Genomic DNA, 21,939 nt, shown 5'->3' on the forward strand with positions numbered 1-21,939 from the left:
CTATGGTTCTTGGAGAGGGCTCAACCATAGGGCTCAACCATTTTTCTGCTCACCATGCCATTCCAGTTGGACCCGGCCATATGCAAATCAGTCTTGACCCTGCGCCCAATGGGAACAGTCCAGCCCTAACTGCCAGGCCTTCCCTGGACTGGAAACAAGCATCCTAGGACCAGTTTCGGGCTTTCAGTCTACATCAGCCAGGATAGCTTAACTCCAGTGGCATGGAGAGCACGGGACCCACGTCTGGGCATACCCGTCCCACTTGGGGTAACAAACGCAAAAAGAACAATTGATGGACAGAATGCAGAACAATGTCATACACTCACCCCAGTACAGAGATCTGGGCCTAAACCCATCATTTTTGTGCTCACCATGCCATTCTAGTTTGGGCCCAGCCATATGCAAATCAGTCTTGCCCTGCGCCCAATGGGAACAGTCCAGCCCGAACTGCCAGGCCAGGTCCTCCCTAGACTAGAAACAAGCATCCTAGGACCGGTTTCGGTCTTTCAGCCCTCATCAGCCAGGATAGCTTGACTCCAGTGGCATGGAGAGCATGGGACCCACGTCTGGGCATACCCGTTCCACTTGGGGTCACAAATGCAAAAAGAACCATTGATGGACAGAATGCAGAACAATGTCATACATTCACCCCAGTACAGAGATCTGGGCCTAAATCCATTGTTGTTTTGCTCACCATGCCATTCCAGTTTGGACCCAGCCATATGCAAATCAGTCTTGACCCTGCACCTAATGGGAACAGTCAAGCCGAACTGCCTAACACATGGGATCCCCAGCTGCTGCACATAGGGGGTGGGGCGCATGCTAGAGCTGCAAATCTCGGGCAGAGGAGCAAAATTCTTTGCAAATGAGCATCCCAGAGCATTCCCTGCTCCATCCTCAGGCTGTACAGTAATAGCTCATTTATACCAATACAGGGCATCGGAAGTGTTAGACCTGGCACCATTGGAGTAGGACTCCCTTCTATTTTTTGTCACTTTTTGTCTCCCTCGTGGTTGCTGGCGTTAGACAGTCTGGGCGCTGTGCCACTGCCATTCAGTGTCACAGCATGAATGCTCCTTATTATAAATTAACTGTATGAACTAGTATAGTCTTAGTAGTGCCAAGGAACATGTTACGGAAGTCGAATTTGGTATGCTTGAGCTTCAAATATTAACGTGCATCTAGTAGTGGTGATTGTCTTTACATTCTGAGTGTGCAACTACCGCTTTTGGAAAGCAGGTATCTTTTTCTCTAAACCTTCCTGTGTGTTTTTCATGGTATGTGTATTGGCTGTCTGGTTTAGAGGGCCAGGGCAGGCTGAGGCCGACCTGGGTCGAATGGAGGAATCTGTTGTTGGGGAGGGGTAACCCCTTTGATCTGAGCAGGGCTGTGCCTGGCAAGGTGAATGATGGCTCCACCTCCCAATGGGCGTCTGATGGTGTGCCCCCTCTCCCTGAAAGGGAGGATGCCGCCTTGTAAATAAAGTGACCCAAGTCGACACCAAACTGGTTCTGGCCGGGTCGAGTGATTTGTGACTTTCTCAAGAACAAAGACTTTTGAGTTATAACGATCTGATCTGAAACCCCTCCGAGGTGTGTAACTTCAGGACACGAAGACGAACCTCTGTCCGCGTAACAAGAGGAAAAGGACTTTGAAACTTTCATCCATCTACTGAAGCAACTACCCAAGGCCTGATTTGAGCTTGCCCCGTGCCGAAGTCTCAGGGACATTAGACGTCATTGGTCTCCAGCTCGGATTCCTCTTGAAGGGAATCCTACTTGCAGGTGAGGCCTCTGTCGAGAAATCCAGGGTGTCTAGTTCTACTGTGGGGAACGCCGCATTTAACTTGCTACAGAAACTATTGCTATCGCCATTGTGGGCCGCTGCAGCTGAGGAGCTGTGCCGCTGAGTGCCCGCATTTGACTTGCTACCAAAACTATTGCTACCGCCATTGTGGGCCGCTGCAGCTGAGGAGCTGTGTCGCTGAGTGCCCGCATCTGACTTGCTACGAAAACCACTGCTATCGCCATTGTGGGCCTGCCTTGGCCTTGCCACAAAAACTATTGCCCTTGCTAATGTGGGCCTCTGCCACTGAGGAGTCGTGCCGCCGAGTGCCCGCATTGGTCCTACCACGAGGATACTATGAGAATCAGTACTATCGCTATTTTGAGCCGCCGCTGCTGAGGAGCTGTTCCGCTGAGTGCCCACCCTTGTTTTACTACAGAAACCATCGCTATTGCGGGCCGCTGCAGCTGAAGAGCTGTGCCGCTGAGCGCCCATGCTAGCCCCTACGTCACGAACCTTGCCATCTTTTGTGTGCCGCTGGGCGCCGCCTTCTAACTCTGTCCTAGGATTAGCGTGAGTGCACGCCGCGGACTGCTGCAGCCGAGGAGCTGTGGCCGCCGAAGAGTCCGCCTGTCATCCCGCACCTTCCCCGTGAAGCTGTGCGCTGTGCCCCCCTTTATATCCCAGGTACATTGGGCATAACCGGGCCGCCTAGGCCCCGACCTCGAACTAAGCCCGTTCCACCCGCACGCACGTTGCTTCCATCGCCCTGAATGAATCTGTAATTAATCTGTAATTATGTGCATTGTGGTTCTTTGAGCATTTCTCAGTTTCGTGCTTAACCTATATAAAGATAACTATTTTTCTCTACTTGCTTGTGGTGTCCATTTTGTAGCGTCTTTCCAGCGTTATTGTGTATGGTCATAAATGCTTCACACACTGCCTCTGAGATAGGCATGTCTGCTCGTGCTACGTTATCACAGGGTTGAGCTTTGTGAGTGATGGGAGGGATACCCTGTTGGATCTGCCTGAACAGAGCAGGATGGTGTATGCCTGTTAGACCTGGCACCATTGGCGTGAGTCTCCCTTCCATTGTTCGTTGTGTCTCCTCTGTTTTTGCTGGTTATAGATGCTCTGGGCGCTGTGCCACTGCCATTCAGTGCCACAGCGCGAATGCTCCCTTTATAAAGATGACATGTGAATTGGTACATCAATGATTGGCTTATTTGGTTTACCTGTCAGTCCCCAGTAGCGTGGCCTGTGTGTGCCCGGGGCTGGTGAACCAAATGCTACTGGTGGGCCTGCAGCACTGGTTTGTGCCACCCACAGAAGCAGCTTGCAAAGTGTGTCTCAGGCCTGCCACTGCAGTGTCTGCGTGCAGTCCAGAACTGCCATCTTGGCTGTGAAGTGCACCCACTTCCCAGCCCCTGAGCCTTCCCTTGGCATCCTGTAAGCCACCCTTATGCTAGGGTGCAATGTATGTGTAAGGTAGGACATGCTCTGATGTGTGTAGCATGTCCTAGTAGTGAATTACCCCCAATTTCGTTTTTCACTACTGTAAGGCTGCCTGTTCTCCATAGGCCAGAATGGGAGGTTTGGGCTATTACATCCTATAGTCCTAACTGACCCACAGAACATGGTAGAAAAACTAATTTAGTATGCCTGAGCTCAGAATATTAAAATAAATATTTTAGTGAAGGTTATTTTTATATTCTGTGTTTGAAACTACCACTTTTAGAGTATAGGTACTTTCTTGCCTAAGCCTTCCAGTGTGCCCTGCTATTATGTGTATTGGCTGTCTGGTTTTGGAGGGACAGGGCAGGCTGAGTCAGACCTGGGTTGAATAGAGAGATATGCCTTGGAGTGAGGGGAGGGGTAGCTCCTGCACTTGAATAGGGCTGTGCCTGGCAAGGTGAATGCTGGCTCCACCTCCCACTGTGCGTCTGAAGGCAGACCCCCTCTTTCTGAAAGGAAGGATGCAGCCTGATCAACAAAGTGCTCCAGGGCTGAGCAGAACTGGTTCTGGCTGGGTTCAGAGACTTGTGACTCCTAAGAACAAAGACTTTGGGGGTATAAATATTTGTGCCCAAACCCCTACAATTTGTATTGCTCCTGGACAACAACAAGAACCTCTGTCCGTGTGACTACAGGAATCTGCAGGAGAAGGACTGTCCTTGTGCTTGTGTGCTGTTTCTTGGACTGGCCTGCAGTGGTTACTACTGGACTTGGAAGAAGAGGCAAAGGACTTTGAAGGAACTTTTATTTTTGGCTACAGCAATCACCCAAGGGCTAGAAGAGAGCTAGCCCCCTGCAGGAGTCTCAGGCACATCAGACTCCACCACCAGCCTCCTGTTTCCTCCCAGCGAGGATTTCTATCTGCAGGTGAGGCTCCTGTGAGTTCCAGGGCCTCTAGTTCTACTGCTGAGAAAAGAGTGCTGAAAATCGTCGCTAAGCCCCGTTAGCGAGCCGCTGCAGCTGGGAAGTGTGAGGAGAATCATCACTCTGCTGCCGCCGAGCGCTTACTACCGGTGATCGTCGCATCACCTGTCGGCGGGCCTGAAAACGCTCGCTAACTCCGAAGATTATCACATCATCTGTCAGCGGGCCCTAAAACGCCCGCTAACTCAAGTACGTCGCATCACCTGTCTGCGGGCCTGAAAACGCCCGCTATCCCGAAGATCATCGCAGAGCCTGTCAGCGGGTCCCAAAACGCTCGCTAAACCCAAGTTATTGAATCACCTGACGACGGGCCTGAAAACGCTCGCTAAAGACCCGAAGATTGTCGCATTGGTTGTTAGCGTGCCCCAAAGCGCTCGCTAACCAAAAATCATCGCACCAAGTTCATCACAGCACGGACGCCGAGCGTTCGCCATTTTCCTGCACCGCATCAGGATCGGCGCCATTTTCTTCTATCGCAGCAAGATCGCACACGCAACAGGCTCGGTGCATCATCCTCCCTTAGCGGCAAGGATTTTATCGCATCACCGGCTTAGCGTGAAGAAGTTTGTGGCTTTCTCCTGCCCGCAACCCAGCGCATCATCCTCCCTTGCGGTAAGGATTCAACGCATCGCTGGTTAGCGTGAGGAAATTTATCGCTACAACTCCTTAGCGAATTTTTTTTTGCTTTGCTACAGAATCCAGATACCTTGTGAGTAAAAGGGTCGCAGAGACCACTGCATTGAACTGAACATCATTTTATGCACCTTGAACTATTTTTGCAGCATCTTTAAAGTAACCCTATTTTTCTAGTATTGTAGATTTTTACTGTTATCCGTCTTGTGTTAAGCCTATATAAATATACTGCTTCACAAACTGCCTCTGAGATAAGCCTAGCTGCTCATGCTACGTTACCACAGGGTTGAGCAGGGGTTATCAAAGGGTGTAGGCTGCTTACTCTGACTTAGGAAGAAGGGTCCCTACTTGAACAGTGGCCAGCCATTGCCAACTAGAGACCCCCATTTCTAACAATGCCCATATGAAAGAGGCCTTGATGACGAATTATGGTTTGACCCCAGAAATGTACAGGCAGAGATTTAGAACCTGTAAGAAGTTAGAGGGTACCACTTGGGTTGAATATGTGTCTCTTTTTTGCAGAGCAATGGATCGCTGGGTAAAGGGTAGCAAAGTGGAAACCTTTGAGCAACTGTATGATTTGTGCGCATGGGAGCATTTATCTAGTAACGGTTTTCCAGAGCTACGCCAGCACCTTGTTGATGGCAAGCTAACTAACCCTAGGGAGCTTGTGAGGAGACGGACCGCTGGGTGAGCACCCGGGTTCGCAAGGGTCCTGTGGGAGACTTTGCCAAAGGTGGGCAGGGTCCCCAGCAGAGAAGTGGGGGGATAGGGGTAAACAGAGAGAGTTCCAGAGAGGGCCCCAAAGTAATTCCCCCGGGAACCAAGGTGTGGTGTCCCAACCTCCCCCTGATAAGAAGCCAGTGCCCCCGACAGGTAGGCCTGTTCAAAGGGGGCCTCTTACTTGCTTTAAGTGTGGTCAAGTGGGCCACCAGTATTATGATCCCCAGTGTCCCCTGAGGGATACCAATGCACCACCCCGTGCACCCCCGCCAGATTGCCAGTGTAGCCCTGGGAGGTGAAGAGGTGGGCACCCAAAGTGGGTGGGAGCCCGTAGAATGGACCCTTGTCTCGCTAGGGGACTTCGAGAAGGTCCCTAACCCTGCACTGCCTGCTAACACTAAGAATTACAGGCAGTGGGTGACCATCAATGGCCATAGGGTGGAGGCTCTGAGGGACACAGGAGCTAGTGTGACGGCTGTCAGCTCCCGGTTGGTGTCCAAAGAGCAGATTGTCCTCCATGCATTCTGCCCAGTAGTGTCAGCAGACAACTCAGAGAGCCAGTGTGAGGTGGCTCAAGTTCCCTTCTAATGGGGGGGGGGGGGGTCTTAGGAACTCTTCAAGTAGCTGTGAGGCCCGCCATGCCGGTAGACTGTCTGTTGGGCAACAATTTAGAGAAATCCCCGTGGGCTGCGGTGGAGAGGAGATCTAACTTGGAAATGTTGGGTCTACCTGAGTTGGCGTGCGCGACCACTCAGTCCATGGCAGCCAGTAAGGATGTTCAGAAGGACCTGGAGCCTGAAAGTACAGCCCAGGCCCCTGCCTTCAAGAGAAGGGGTAGGGGGCGCGGGAAACTGGCCCCCATTGTTCCCACAGTCCAGGAAGGAGCAGACCTTGAGAGGGATGCGCAGGAACCTCCAGGGGAACAAGTAGCTGAACTGGGGGACCTGCCTGAGCTGACCAAATGGCAGCAAGAAGGAGGGCCCACCAGGGAGGAATTTTGTGAACAGCAGAGAACGTGCCCTTCTCTGGAGGGACTGCGTCGACAGGCCACAGCCCAGACAGCAGGTGATCTGTCAGGGTCACACCTGATCTATTGGGAGAATGAACTTCTTTATAGAGAACCTAAGGTTGCTGAGCCTGGGTCAACCCGCGTGCTGGTGGTACCCCAGTGTTTCAGAGCCTTCCTACTGGGGTTGGCTCACAATGTGCCATTGGCCGGACATCTGGGGCAGACCAAGGCCTTTGAGAGGCTGTTCACCCATCTTTATTGGCCCCACATGTGCAGGAGCTCCGATGCTCACTGCAGGACATGTGAGACTTGCCAGGCAAGTGGAAAGAGCGGGGTGAAGATCAAGACCCCGCTCCAGCCCTTGCCGGTTGTCAGTACCCCATTCGAGCGAGTGGGCATTGACATTGGGGGCCTCTGGACCCCAAGACAGCCATGGGCAACAGGTTCATCCTGGTCTTGGTGGACCATGCCACCCGGTACCCTGAAGCCACCCCCTCAGGACAGTGACGGCCCCCATGGTGGGACGTGCACTGATGGGGAAATTCTCCCATGTGGGATTCACCAGAGAGGTGGTGTCCGATAGGGGTACTAACTTCATTTCCAAATATATGAAGTCTCTGTGGGAGGAGTGTGGGGTAACTTACAAGTTCATGACTCCTTACCACCCCCAAGGTAATGGGCTGGTTGAGAGTTTCAACAGGACCCTTAAGGGCATGATTATGGGCATAGAAGAGCCCATGAGGCGTAAGTGGGACGTCGTCTTGCCATGCTTGCGGTTTGCTTACCCTGAGGTGCCACAGAAGTCCTTAGGGTTGAGTCCCTTTGAACTGCTCTATGGTCACCTAGTAAGAGGGCCTCTGAGTCTGGTCACGGAAGTCTGGGAGCAATCTCCAAGGAAACCTCCCCAGGATGTATTTAGCTACATGCTGGCCTTCAGGAACCAGACTCGGCGTTTCAGAAAACTTGCTGGAGCAAATCTGAAAGCCAGCCAGGAAGAGATGAAACACTGGCACAATCAGAATGCCACTCTGATTGAGTTTCAGCCTGGTCAAAAGGTTTGGGTCATGGCCCCAGTGGAGCCCTGTGCGCTCCAGGATAAGTGGACCGACCCCTTCGAGGTGGTGGAGTGCAAGAGTCCTGTTACCTACATGGTGGACTTGCAGTCTCCCAGGAACCCCCTGCGAGTCTTGCATGTCAAGCGCCTGAAGCCCCACTTTGAGAGGTCTGAAGTGGGCATGCTTCTGGTTACAGATGCTGGAATGGAAGAGGAGAGTGAGCCTCTTCCTGACCTCCTGTGGGCAGAGGAGAAAGATGGGTCAGTGGAGGGTGTGGTTCTCTCCACCACACTGACCCCTGAGCAGCAGAGTGATTGTCGCCAACTATTGGGGCAAGTCAGTGATCTGTTCTCCCTTGTGCCTAGTGTCACTGACTGGAGCACCCATGACGTAGACACTGGGGACAGTCCTCCTGTGAAGCACAAGGCTTACCGAGTGACTGACCGGGTCAGAGCGTTCATCAAGGAGGAGGTCTCTAAAATGTTTGCTTTAGGGGTGATTGAGTCCTCTAGCAGCCCTTGGTCCAGCCCTGTGGTTCTGGTACCAAAGGCTGCGGCACCTGGTGCCACCCCAGAACTTCGGTTCTGCGTGGACTACCGAGGTCTCAATTCAGTCACAAAGACTGACACACACCCCATCCCCAGAGCTGATTAGCTCATAGATCGGCTAGGGGCTGCACGGTACCTCAACACGTTTGATTTGACGTCTGGGTGTGGCAGATCGCCTTGACCGATGGGGCAAAGGAGAGGTCAGCATTCTCCACCCCTGACGGGCACTACCAGTTCCGGGTGATGCCCTTTGGGATGAAGACTGCCCGTCACCTTTCAGAGGTTGGTCAACAGAGTGTTGGTTGGGCTGGAAGGTTTCAGTGCCGCCTACTTGGATGACATTGCAGTGTTTAATTCCTCATGGGAGGACCACCTGCGCCACCTCTGGGAAGCGTTGATGGCACAGCGAAAGGCAGGCCTCACAATCAAGGCAAGGAAGTGGAGGATTGGGCAGGGTTCTGTGGTGTACTTAGGACACCAGGTGGGGAGCGGCCAGGTGGCGCACCTACAACCCAAGATTGAAACCATCCTGGCTTGGGAGCCCCCAAGGACCCAGACACAGGTGAGAGCCTTTTTGGGACTCACAGGTTATTACAGGAGGTTTATCAAGGGATATGGCAACATTGTTGCACCCTTGACTGAGCTGACTTCTAAAAAGCAACCAAAGATTGTGAACTGGACTGACACCTGTCAGGAAGCTTTTGATGCCCTGAAGACTGCCATGTGCACCGCACCCGTACTTCGGGCGCCCAACTTTTCAATGGAATTTGTTGTCCAGACAGACGCTTCCGAGCATGGTGTGGGGGCCATTCTGTCACAGGTCAATGAGGAAGGCCTAGACCAACCTGTGACCTTCATTAGCAGAAGGTTGCTCCCACGGGAACAGAGGTGGAGTGCAATTGAGCGTGAGGCATTTGCTGTGGTCTGGGCACTGAAGAAGCTGAGACCATACCTGTTTGGGACTCACTTCCGGGTTCAGACAGACCATAGGCCCCTTAGGTGGTTGATGCAGATGAGGGGGGAGAACCCCAACTTGTTGAGGTGGTCCATTTCTCTACAGGGTATGGACTTTACGGTGGAACACCGTCCTGGTACAGAACACGCAAATGCTGACGGTCAGTCCAGATTTTTCCGCCTCAGTGATGAGAACTCCCACGGGGTGGGTAGTTCTCCTCACATTTCAGCTGGAGGGGACGCGTGTTAGACCTGGCACCATTGTCATAGGTCTCCATTCTATTTTTTGTCACTTTTTGTCTCCCTCATGGTTGCTGGCGTTAGACAGTCTGGGCGCTGTGCCACTGCCATTCAGTGTCACAGCGCGAATGCTCCTTATTATAAATTAACTGTATGAACTAGTATAGTCTTAGTAGTGCCAAGGAACATGTTACGGAAGTCGAATTTGGTATGCTTGAGCTTCAAATATTAAGGTGCATCTAGTAGTGGTGATTGTCTTAATATTCTGAGTGTGCAACTACTGCTTTTGGAAAGCAGGTATCTTTTTTGTCTAAACCTTCCTGTGTGTTTTTCTTGGTGTGTGTATTGAGGATGCCGCCTCGTAAATAAAGTGACCCAAGTCAACACCAAACTGGTTCTGGCCTGGTCGAGTGATTTGTGACTTTCTCAAGAACAAAGACTTTTGGGGTGTAAAGATCTGAGCTGAAACCCCTCCGAGGTGTGTAACTTCGGGACGCGAAGACAAACCTCTATCCGCGTAACAAGAGGAAAAGGACTTTGAAACTTTCATCCATCTACTGAAGCAACTACCCAAGGGCCTGATTTGAGCTTGACTCGTGCCGAAGTCTCAGGGACATTAGACTTCATTGGTCTGCAGCTCGGATTCCTCTTGAGGGGAATCCTACTTGCAGGTGAGGCCTCTGTCGAGAAATCCAGGGTCTCTAGTTCTACTGTGGGAAACGCCGCATTTGACTTGCTACAGAAACTATTGCTATCGCCATTGTGGCCCACTGCAGCTGAGGAGCTGTGCCGCTGAGTGCCCGCATTTGACTTGCTACAGAAACTATTGCTATCGCCATTGTGGACCGCTGCAGCTGAGGAGCTGTGCCGCTGAGTGCCCGGATTTGACTTGCTACCAAAACTATTGCTACCGCCATTGTGGGCCGCTGCAGCTGAGGAGCTGTGTCGCTGAGTGCCCGCATCTGACTTGCTACGAAAACCACTGCTATCGCCATTGTGGGCCGCTGCAGTTGAGAAGCTGTGTTGCTGAGTGCCTGCCTTGGCCTTGCCACAAAAACTATTGCCGTCGCTAATGTGGGCCGCTGCCACTGAGGAGTCGTGCCGCCGAGTGCCCGCATTGGTCCTACCACGAGGATACTACGAGAATCAGTACTATTGCTATTTTGAGCCGCCGCTGCTGAGGAGCTGATCCGCTGAGTGCCCACCCTTGTTTTACTACAGAAACCATCGCTATTGCGGGCCGCTGCAGCTGAAGAGCTGTGCCGCTGAGCGCCCATGCTAGCCTCTACGTCACGAACCTTGCCATCTTTTGTGTGCCGCTGGGCGCCGCCTTCTAACTCTGTCCTAGGATTAGCGTGAGTGCACGCCGCGGACTGCTGCAGCCGAGGAGCTGTGGCCGCCGAAGAGTCCGCCTGCACATCCCGCACCTTCCCCGTGAAGCTGTGCGCTGTGCCCCCCTTTATATCCCAGGTACATTGTGCATAACCGGGCCGCCTAGGCTCCGACCTCGAACTAAGCCCGTTCCAACTGCACGCACGAGTGCTTCCATCGCCCTGAATGAATCTGTAATTATGTGCATTGTGGTTCTTTGAGAATTTCTCCGTTTCGTGCTTAACCTATATAAAGATAACTATTTTTCTCTACTTGCTTGTGGTGTCCATTTTGTAGCGTCTTTCCAACGTTATTGTGTATGGTCATAAATGGTTCACACACTGCCTCTGAGATAGGCCTGTCTGCTCGTGCTACGTTACCACAGGGTTGAGCAGGGGTTATCAAAGGGTGTAGCCCCCTTACTCTGACTTAGGAAGAAGGGTCACTATTTGACACCGGCGCCAGCCGCTGCCATCTGGAGGCCCCCATTTCTAACAGGCAGCATCCGGATCGTTAGACCTATCCTGTTAGGCCGCAGCACTGGTCACCTACATGGGGCACAATCCTCAGCGCAAAGGGCCTTTCCCTATCACTCTAGGGGTTGGAGGAGGGATGGTCAGGATCCAATCCACTCAGCTGCAAACAGCAACCAAGGACCACCCTGTCTACAGCTGAAGGTGCCCACTTCAGCGATTCCTCTTCCAGAGGTTCTCCTACCTGGCTGCCTCTGTTCTAATTAGTCTCTCTGCCTTCTTGTGGTGTTTGCTGTCCTCCCCAGCAGCCACGTCTCTCACACTATTCCAACCCCATGATCCCCGACCTTCTCCTACCTGCCTCAGGCACTTCACTCCCTCTGACCCTCTCACACAGCAGCAAGGGGTGATCCTACCTGCCTCCGGGCCATGCTCTGATGCCACTGATCTCCTACCTGCCTTGGGGCACTTCACTCCCTCTGACCAACTCACACAGCAGTGAGGGCCTATCCTACCTGCCTCCGGGCCATACCACTGATCTCCTACCTGCCTCAGGCACTTCACTGTCTCTGACCCTCTCCCCCCAGCTGCCAGGACGTGTTGTACCTGCCCAGACCACAGTGCCCTATGCCATTCCCGCTGACCCCCTCACACAGCAGTGAGGGCCATTCCTACCTCCCCTGCCCACAGTGCCCTGGATGCTAAGGGCTGCGCTTGCTTTCTCGCTTTAGCAGAGTTGAGAATTGTGGAATGCACTTTATTTAAGTGCTTGTTGTGATCTTTCACTACACCCTTGGGCTCATTCAGGGCCTCTCCTACCTGCCCCATGCGCTCCACACCTGCTCATGGAGCTCCTACCTGCCCCCTCCCCCCAATCAAGCTACTGTCCCCCTCCTCCCCCCGGGCTCTCATCCCCCGGAGCCCCCCGTCCCTCCAGCCTCCTCTGCCCCTTGGTTCGGCCCCCCCTCCCCATAGGGGGGGGGGGGGGGGATGTGGCTGGACCAGGGGCCTTAGTGGAGGCCACCACCCGGGAGCAGAACCCGGGCTGGAAAGGGCGGGGCTAATGGGAGCGTAGGCAGGGAACTGGCTGGGCAGATTAGGACACTGGGTTCAGCCCAGCCATAAATTTAGGCAAGGAATTTGGCTGGAGGTGGTGGGGTATTTAAGCACAAGCGCTGGTTGCAACACCCTCTTTCTCCTGGGAATGTTACGGAGATGAGAGGTGCTGCTGCATTGTGTGAGGTGAGGGGCAGGGGTTGGGGTGGGCTAGGGGAGCCGTAGGCCTTAGGAGGGATGGTGTGCTAAGCTGGAGGGTTAGTGCCTTTTGGCAGTGCATGGCCCTGGGGGGATTGGGCGCGGATGGGAGCAGCGGGGGGCATGCAGAAGGCCCAGTTTTGGGAACGTGCGGTTTGGAATCGGGCACAGGAGCGCGCATGGTGGTTGCGCAAAACAGTGGCAGTTAGGGGCAAGGCTCGGACCTGCCAACATTGGATCAGGCGAGTAAAGTTTGGGTCTTGGAGAGGCTCAACAGTGCGGAGGAGGAGCGCACGGGGGTGCATACAGGCTCGGGTCGGCCGTCCGTCATTCTGTGCAGAGCCGAGCCCGGAGGCACTTGATGTGGGAGGCGCAGATGAAGCGCTTTCGGCTTGCAGTGGCGGTTGCAAATAGGGTGCCGCCGTAATTCAACTGGGCCTGGTATAATGTTTGTTGCCCCAGCCGTGGTTTTGCTGCGTCTTTGACACCGGGATACCTGTGGCACTGCAGGGTAGGATGCAGTGCAGGGAGAGATGCGGGGGAGGCGGGAGGGGGTTTGCGCGGATGGCTGGGGAGCAGACGGTCGCGGGGGGGAAGGGCGCGTTCGTCCGGCGGCATCAGAAATACGAAATGAATAAATAATTCCAAATTATGTTGAAAAATACACTTAGTGAATTTCTGCAATAAGTTATGCCTGCCTCTTGTGGTGTTGGTTGGGGATGCCCTGGGTTGCTCCGGGAGGGCCGGGTGCTGGCCAAAGTTTCAGGATGGCCACTATGATGGTATGCGCAAACAGTGAGTCTAGGTGAGGCTCATACAGATTCAGTGCCACCTTAAGGCAGGGCAGTTAGGGTCGAATTACAAGGCTGAGGGGGGAACGAGGTTGCCATGGAGGAGGGTTTTGCAAGATAAGAGGAATGGAGTCTGGCAGGTCGGATCCATGGGGAGGTCTACACTGGCAAGATTCATTGGCGGGGGGGGGATAGAGGCACCAGTCCAGCAAGGTGAAGGAAACACTGGGGGCGCACATGGGGGCACAGACAGACTCTCCCCCCCCTGTTTGGTTCACAGCAGGGGGTAGGTGGATCGGCGGGATGATGCTTGGTACCGGGAGACAGACTGCACTGCCCGGGGGGGCTAGGACGAGGAGACCGGCATTTAGGGGAGGCTCCACAATACCCCTATCAAATGAGTCACGGGTACCACAGAAGTTACAGCGAGCAGCAATGGTCCAATTGATGCTCGTCTGGCCCGGGCCGACCTACGGGAGGGTTGACCGTTCATCGGGCAGAGCACTGCCCCCCACGTGAATGAATGAATGAATGAAAAGAAATTTATATAGCGCAGAACAATAACCCTCAGGTATCAAGGCGCCTAACAAAAACCAGTAAATGATCAAAGGAGGAGACAGGAGACCTTACATGTAGGCTTGCCGAAAGAGAAGAGTTTTTAGAGCGGAACGAAAGTCCTGTAAGGACGAGAGAGATCTCAGGTCCAGGGGGAGGTCGTTCCACCACTTAGGAGCAAGAGTGGAGAAGGCTCTACCCCCCCACTTGGCTTTCCGCACACGGGGAGTAGTCAGACGCAATTTCCCAGAGGAGCGCAAGTTCCTTCCTGGAATATAGTGGGAGATGATGGACCCAATTCCTGTGTCGCTATTTTTGGCAATGGCTCTGTAGGTCATGCATAGGACCTTGAAACGAATTCGGTGTTCTACCGGCAGCCAATGTAGTGTTTTCCTGGCTGCGGAGGCCGAAGAGCGTCTGGGGGTGTCCAGGACAAATCTGGCTATAGCGTTTTGGACTACCTGTAAGCGATGCAGCTGGCCTTTGTTAAGCCCAGCATACAGTGCATTACAGTAGTCCAAGCGCGATCCAATGAGCGCCACAGCTATTTGTTTTCTTGCCTGCAGGGAGAGATAATTCCTGATCCTTCGTAGGGTATGAATCAGACCCCAGCAGGTGGAAACAGTTCTGCTCACCTGGCTACATAAGTCGAGAGCAGGATCAATTAGCACCCCGAGGTTCTTGGCAGAAGTTGTAGGGGAAGGGCATGTCCCTAGTGAGTCAGGCCACCAATTGGCGGACCAGATGTTTTCTTTCCCCCCAAACACCATCACCTCAGTCTTCTCCCCATTCAGTTTTAGAGAGTTCTGAATCATCCAGTGACCAACCGCCTCCATACAAGATCTAAACCTGGAGGCGATTAGATCATCAGAATGGGGAAGAGAGACGAGGATTTGAGTGTCATCTGCATAAGAGACTAACTCCATCCCGAAAGATCTTATTAGTTTGGCCAGTGGGGTCACATAGATATTAAAAAGGGTTGGGCTAAGAGCCGACCCTTGAGGGACCCCACATAGCACAGATCGGGATGGAGATAGGAACTCCCCCAGCTTGACTCTCTGCTCCCTCCCTGTGAGGAAGGAGGTCAAAAGATCCAACGCTGCGTTCTTCACCCCCACCTCCCTCAGTCCAGATGTAAGGACTGAGGGGGAGAGGGTATCGAAGGCCGCAGTTAGATCCAGCAGGACCAGGAGAGAGGTCTGGCCCTCATCTACTGTCGTGCGAATTTTATCTAACACGATAGTGAGGGCTGACTCGGTGCTGAATTCTCTTCTAAATCCATGCTGGGAAGGATCTAAGCATTCCGAACCCTCCACAAAAACAGCGAGATGCCCGTTGAGATAAGTCTCAAGCATCTTCGCTGGGGCAGGGAGCAGAGAGATAGGCCGGTAGTTTTTTAGATCACCCGGGTCCAAGGAGGGCTTTTTCAACAAGGGTTTTACTACCGCCTTCTTCCATTCCATAGGGAAGATACCATCTCTGATAGCTAGATTCATTACCTGTAGCAGTGGGGGTAAGAGGGTATCCCTACACTGCTTGATGACTTTCAGTGGACAGCTATCCAGAGGGGAACCAGACTTAGTCTTAGTTAGCAGTAAATCGAGATCTTGCAGGACCAACGGAGGAAAAGAGTCCAGGGTGCTTGAGGGGGAGATTTCTGAGATGGTCAGACTCATCTCTACCCCAGGTATAGAAGCACTAAGACCAGCTCTTTGTTCCTCGAGGGCCAGATGGATATCTTGGATTTTAGTGTGGAAAAAGGAGGCTATCTTGTCGCATAGATCCTGCGAAGGAATAACAGGGTCAGGGGCTTGCAGTTTGACCAGGGAATCCACCGTTTTAAAGAGCTCCTTCGAGGAGGAGAGCGAGGTGGTCACAGTAACAAAGTAATCTTGTTTAGCTTGCAAGATTGCAGCCTTGTATTTTTTAACAAGGAGTTTATGGGCTTCCTTGTTCTTAAGGTCCCAGCTAGTATGCCAGAGCCTCTCCTTTCTCCTCACCTCCTGCCTAAGGAGCCTGAGGGAATCCGAAAACCAGGGAGCAGATAGTCTCTTTCTGGCTCGGCGCCGAGATTGTACTGGGGCCAGTTTATTCAAGGCCTCGGTAGTTACCTTTTCGAAGCGAGCGACTGCAGTCTGTAGATTATCTTGGTCTGTGATGGTGAGACTAGCGGCCCAGGGCTTAAGAGAGTCGCAGTTAATATTCCTGAAATTTCGAGCAGTCTCCATTAGGTGGTTCCCTTTTGTGCCGGAGTCCAGCCTATGATATTTCAAAAGGAAAGGGACCGCCAGATGATCCGACCAGGAAAGATGAAAAGGGTCCTTAGTGGTCAAGCGAGGGTCATTGGAAAAGATACCATCCAAAGTGTGTCCTGCCCGATGTGTGGCTCCGGAGACACGTTGTGTGAGCCCACAAGATTCAAGGGCCTCAGTGAGACAGGAGGTATCAAAGAGATCACACCGTTCAAGGTGGTAATTAAAATCACCCATAATAGAAAAATGGTCTCGGCCAAAGTAAGGTTCTAGGGACTGAAGAAAATTGTGCGTAAAATGAGTCCTCGAACCGGGAGGTCGATACACTAAAATACCGTTAAAGAAGGGGCGTTGCGCTTCCTTTATGGAAAAATAAAATGCTTGAAAGCTCTCTGGAAAATCAAGTATGGGGACGATATGACATTGTAGATGATCTTTATGCAGGATCGCTATCCCCCCTCCCACTCTACCCTGTCTATCGAGCCTGACCAGGCAGTATCCTTCCGGGACTGCCTCGATGAGGTCTGGGTCGGATGAGTCCTTAGCCCATGTTTCGGTCACCAATACAAGAGTGGGTGTTCTATCCAGAACCATCTCCTTGAACATAACCTTGTTCTTGACAAGGGAACGGGCATTAACCAAGATGCCCTCTATTCCTACAGACTTAGGACTCGAAATGACGGGGGGTTCCACAGGAGGAAGGATGGGGGCGGAGTCACGGGGCCTTAACGTCGAAGGACAATCACATCGCAACGGGAGGAGAAGGTCATCCGGTTCATAAGAGTGAGAGCAGCATTTAGTGCGGGGTTTAAGGGCCAGCAATTGGCTGACGGTGTAGCTGCAATAGGGGGAAGACATTTTGGCAGAGTCCCAGGGCCAGTCGTCCAGGCCGTCCTCAGCGCGGACGAGCGCAGACGGGCAGGACTCTGGCTGGACTCAGGCGCGATGAAGGCGCCCCGCTGCGCGTCACCGCTGCGCGACCAAAGAATGGCTCAAATAGGCTCAAAAGGGCGAGATCTCGCGAGATTACGCGAGCGGGCCCCTGCCCAATCCAAGATGGCGCTCAAAAACGTGGCTCCCACAACCCCGTGATCCCGGACCCGCCAAAGGCGGTGTAGATGGTCCCCAGGGGGGGTTCTAATGTGCAGGAATGAGGCCACGAAGGTCAGCGAGATAAAACCAGGGTAAGAATCACCAAAAATAAACAAAATACAAAACGGAAGTATTAAAATGTAGGAAGCTGCCTAAAAGCGTAGCTAGCGGCTAGCGCGCTCGATGTAAGTGGTCACCTTCTCCAGGTGCCTGCATGTGGTGCGCCGAGGAAGCACCCTCGGCTTGTAGCATAGCGTTTCCAAGTTGAGGATGTGCCGCCATGATGAATTAGGCTGGGATTCATGTTTGGTTCCCAGCCGGTGTTTTGCTGCGGCTGGGGCACCAAGGTGCCCGTGGCAGAAGATGGTGGGGTGCAGTGCCATCGGTGGGGGGGGGGTCGTCGCGTCATGGCGGGAACAAAAGCGCGCCAGGGGGAGCACTGGGGGGCAGGGGGCACTAAGTTGGCCAGCTGGGGAAGAGGTAGTGTCGGGGCTAGTGCAGGGTTGGGGAGGGAGGGGGGGTGACCGGGGGACTAGGCCGTCCAGGAGAGGGAATCTTTTAGATAAGGAGAACTGGGAGGGAGCTGGCCATGAGCGATTGGGTAGTCCCTCGAATATGGTCTGGGCAGGGGTGAGGGCAAAGGGGTTGCACCAGCGGCACTGCGGTGAGGGCCGCCCAGAGGGAAGGGGTTGGCGGCATTCCGTAGTGGCGGGAGTCCTTTTGGTGTTGCAACAAGATAGCATTAAAAAAAGTCACGTCTTTAAGGACCATTTACTTGTTAATAAGGCTTTGTTGTGTTTTCACCCCTTCTTATAGCCCCTGCATCCCCACTCTGCCTATTCTCATTTAGTACCACAAAAGGGATATTATCCGGGTGGTATGCAATAGGTGATCAGGGAAAAGCGTCTTAATACTGGAGTCGGGTTATGGGGTAGGAAAGAGGTGCATAAGGAAGAGGCACCACGGGGGCTAATTGCAATGTTAAGGGGGGTATGAGCCGGGTCAGGGGTGGGGGGGGGTTTAAGGTAAGGAGGAGGGGGCGGGGGCATGCCAGGATCCATTTGGCGTTCCCTCACATCTGGCAGGGGCAAGGGGATTTGCGACCACAGGTAATACAGGGGTGGCTCCCAGACAGAATGGGTTTGCACCATTCCTATTATAGCAGAAGTAATTGGCAGGGGGGGGGGGGCATGCCAGGGATAGCGGCAATGCATGAAGGTCAAGCAGTAAAGGCCTGTGTGCAGGGAGAGGAGAGAAACAATGGTTCAGCTCGCATATGCAGCCTCCCTCTGGGAGCATAGTACATCGGTGAAAGGATTACGCTGTCGTGCAGCACCTAGGAGCGTTTTCCCTAAGGCCACAAACTTGTAGGGCAGTTGTTAGAGTATGGCAGCAGAACAGTATTAATATTTAGTATGGTGCTAGGGGCCTGCGCCGAGGCCCGGTTCACTGACTATAGTAGGACACAGAATTATGAGGGGGGGGAAAAGGGGGTCAGTTTCTGGCCTCTCTGGCCTTGGGGTTGGTGGGCAAGCCACATCACCGGGGATTTGGGGTGGGGGAGCGGCTGGGAGAAAGTGAGCTCCTACCACCTCCTTCCCCCTTCCCCAGCACGCCCCCATCAATCAGACCCCCCAGGATTTCGCGATTTCGCGATTTGCAAAAAAATCGCGAAATCGGCACTTTTGTAAAAATGCCGCGATTTTTACAAAAGTGCCCGCGAAATCCTGGCATCCTGGCGGCATCCCACCCCCATCCAGCAGCAGACAGCAGATCACGCGCCTCTCTTCCTCTTCTATTGTTCTATTGGGCCAGTGGCTCTTGCCACGGGTCCAATAGACCAATAGAAGGGGGTTAAGGGGGGGTCCTCACAGCAGGCAGTGCTGACGACTGGATGACGACGCGACTCACCTGGTCTGGAGCGGCGCTGCTGGTCTGGATCGTCATTTTATCGTTGTCTGGCTGGTGGTGGATCGTCGGATCGTCGTCGTCGTCTCGGGAGGCCCAGAGGCCCAGGTAAGCTGCTGTGAGCTGGGAGGCGTCTCTCGCCCTTAACATTTGCTTCCACAGGCAATAAAAGTGAAGGATCGACCCGTGCTGGCCGCCGCAGCAGAAGGGCTATAGATTGTATAATATAGTTATACGTTGCACTCTGATTCAGGGCCGGCTTTAGGGTGCTGGCTTCCTGGGGGCTCCGTCAATTAAAGTTTATTAAGCTTTTGAAGCACCTGCCATAGCGTTTCTTTCCGCGGGCAATGGCCAGGCCTCACATAAATGTCAAGATAACTCCTGTGATTAATTATCTTCCTGGATAGAGATCAGCATTTTGTGTAGTTCAGGGTTTGACTTGGGTGAAGTTAGTGCAGAGGGTTAATGTGCCTGCTGCTAAGAACGTGTACCAAGTAGATTACAGAATGCGTAGGATGTAAACAGATCAGCAGGTTACTGCTTTCAAAAGAGACATCCTTTTGTTACTTGCAATTTATAACTTAAAGTCCTAATATAGAACAGCGAGCTATTACCTTTCATCCCAGAACTGCATACACACCGCAAAGTATACATTATTAGAACATTGATTGATCCACTTATTTTAACTTTACAAATATCTTTAAAATATCTGTGTGTATATAAACATGGACCTGACCCATTAAGGCTACCTGACCAGCATGTAAACCCCCCACTTTTAATCAGCATCACCACAAAAGGCCCTAAGCCATGCCCATTTCTTATAGCCAGTTACAAAAACCTAAGGCCTACCAACAGGTCTGGCTCGCTACCCACCTTTCGCTGAAGAGGCCCTATATCCTCTTGGCCTAGCCCTATGTCACTTTACCCTGCCCCGTCTTAAACCACAACCAATCAAACCCTGTTTTAATCTGGCACCCAGGGCCGGCTCTAGGGCGGTGCGAGCGGTGCTACCGCACCGGGTGCTGGCTTCCTGGGGGCACCATACTTGCAAGTTTATTATGTTTTTAAAGCACCTGCTGCCGGGTTCCTTTTCTCCGGCAATTACCAGGCCTCACAAAAATGTAAAGTTAACTCTTGTGATTAATGTTCTTCGTGGAGAGAGATTAAAGTTTTGTATAGTTAATGTTTTGACTTATGTGAAGGTAGTGCAGAGTGTTAATATGCCTGCTGCAGAAACGTGGACCATGTAGATTACAGAGTGCATATAATGTAAATAGATCAGCAGGTTTTCTGCTTTTAAAAGAGATGTCCTTTTGTTCTTTGCAATTGATAACTTAAAGTCCTAATATAGAACAACGAGGTATTAACTTTCATCAAAGAGCTGCATACACACTGCAAAGCAAACATTAGAGCATAGATTAATGTTGCAAAAAGGGTTTCTTTGGGTAGAAATCGATTCTTTTTATTAAAGAAAACTCCCAACTATGCTGTTTCATTTTCGACTCTGCGTTTGTGCTTCTCCGCACCAAGCACTCTTAAACTATACTGCCTACGAGTATGGATGACATGTGACTCCTACACTTTTAGTCCTTTGGCTTATGTAGCATTTCCTATACACTGATTTACACACGTATGATTGATTGTCTCTGTGTGATGTAAAGTGCTCGGACACCCTACACTGGTATGAGTGGCGCTATATAACTAATTCAATGCATCTGAGAGAGTGTGGTTATGGTGACTTGATCACTGTTAAAGGGTGCTAGTGAAATAATCTTACACATTTTATGATTTTATAATATATAATTCCACTTATATCTCTCTCTTTTTTTTCATTTTTATCCCTTATGCCCACACAGGGAGGGCAGGTAGGATAATGTTAGCCTCGGTGTCTTAAATAGAATTCAGATTCTCATGGCACTTTATTTGGAAAATCGCCATTTCATTACAAGACGGAGATTATCATGCATGCTGGTAGCCCCGCATTCTTTTAGAGCATAATTTAACAATGGAATTGGGCCCTTCAGCAGATGGTTCGTTGTCTCTTTCTACAGGTTTACGCATCCACAGATTGTAGGCTATCGCAAAATAACTATTCACTAACTTCCTAAAACGCTGCACGAAAATGTAACCTTGAATTTTCAACTTTCTCCTATTTAATTTATTTTGAATGGCTCTCTCCTTCCCTTCTACATGCCTTCTACCTAACAATATCTATTAATTTGTATACACCCTTTGTTAAGAAACTGGAAGAGATGCATGGAATGGTTTCTTTGAGAGCATAAAACGAATCCCAATATAAGCAATGAATGGACTAACCGCTACATTTTGGATCTGGAGTAGCTTGGTACTTACCGCAAAGCACTTAAATGCCTGGTATGGGGCAGTAAGCGCTGTATACATGCAATTTCAATTTCAAGGAGAAAAAATAATCAGGAAAGAGAGAAGCTGCCCTAAACGGGCTGCGCCTTTTCAAAACTTAAATTTTAATTAATACAGTATAATAAGACTAATGGCCCTCTTGCACCCTACGCTGACTTATGACTTCCATGATGAAGTTTCACTTGGCTTGTGTTTTTATGACCTGGGAGTGTTTTTGCCCTCTCTGGCGCAGGTGCAGGAGACAGCGAGGAGCGAGTGAGGTCGTGTGAGAACAAAGACGGACAGAAGCAGCCGCAGGTGAGATGAGATGCGACCTCTTTTTAGAACATTTCAAATGATGACTAGTTTTTCTCTTTCCTATATTCATAATAAATCATGTTTATATATTTATGTGCTTATGCAGTTATGTATATAGATGTCAGTAAAAAGTCGCCAGTGGTCACGGTCGGTGACGGCTGGTGACATTTGAAAGTGGTGT

At 51.8% G+C, this 21,939-nt stretch overlaps 1 protein-coding gene across 1 annotated transcript in view; it reads left to right on the forward strand.

Annotated features, from left to right (window-relative positions):
- Nucleotides 1-21,695: 21,695 nt before the first annotated feature.
- LOC146863543 (uncharacterized) overlaps nucleotides 21,696-21,939 on the forward strand; it is a 100,898-nt gene continuing 100,654 nt past the window's right edge. The window contains exon 1 of the mRNA XM_085643010.1: nucleotides 21,696-21,758. The gene's annotated coding sequence lies outside the window, so the exon portion shown is untranslated. The remainder of the gene's footprint in view (nucleotides 21,759-21,939) is intronic.

The sequence above is a fragment of the Triturus cristatus genome, chromosome 2_2 (genome assembly GCF_964204655.1).
Source record: "Triturus cristatus chromosome 2_2, aTriCri1.1, whole genome shotgun sequence".
Classification (NCBI taxonomy): domain Eukaryota; kingdom Metazoa; phylum Chordata; class Amphibia; order Caudata; family Salamandridae; genus Triturus; species Triturus cristatus.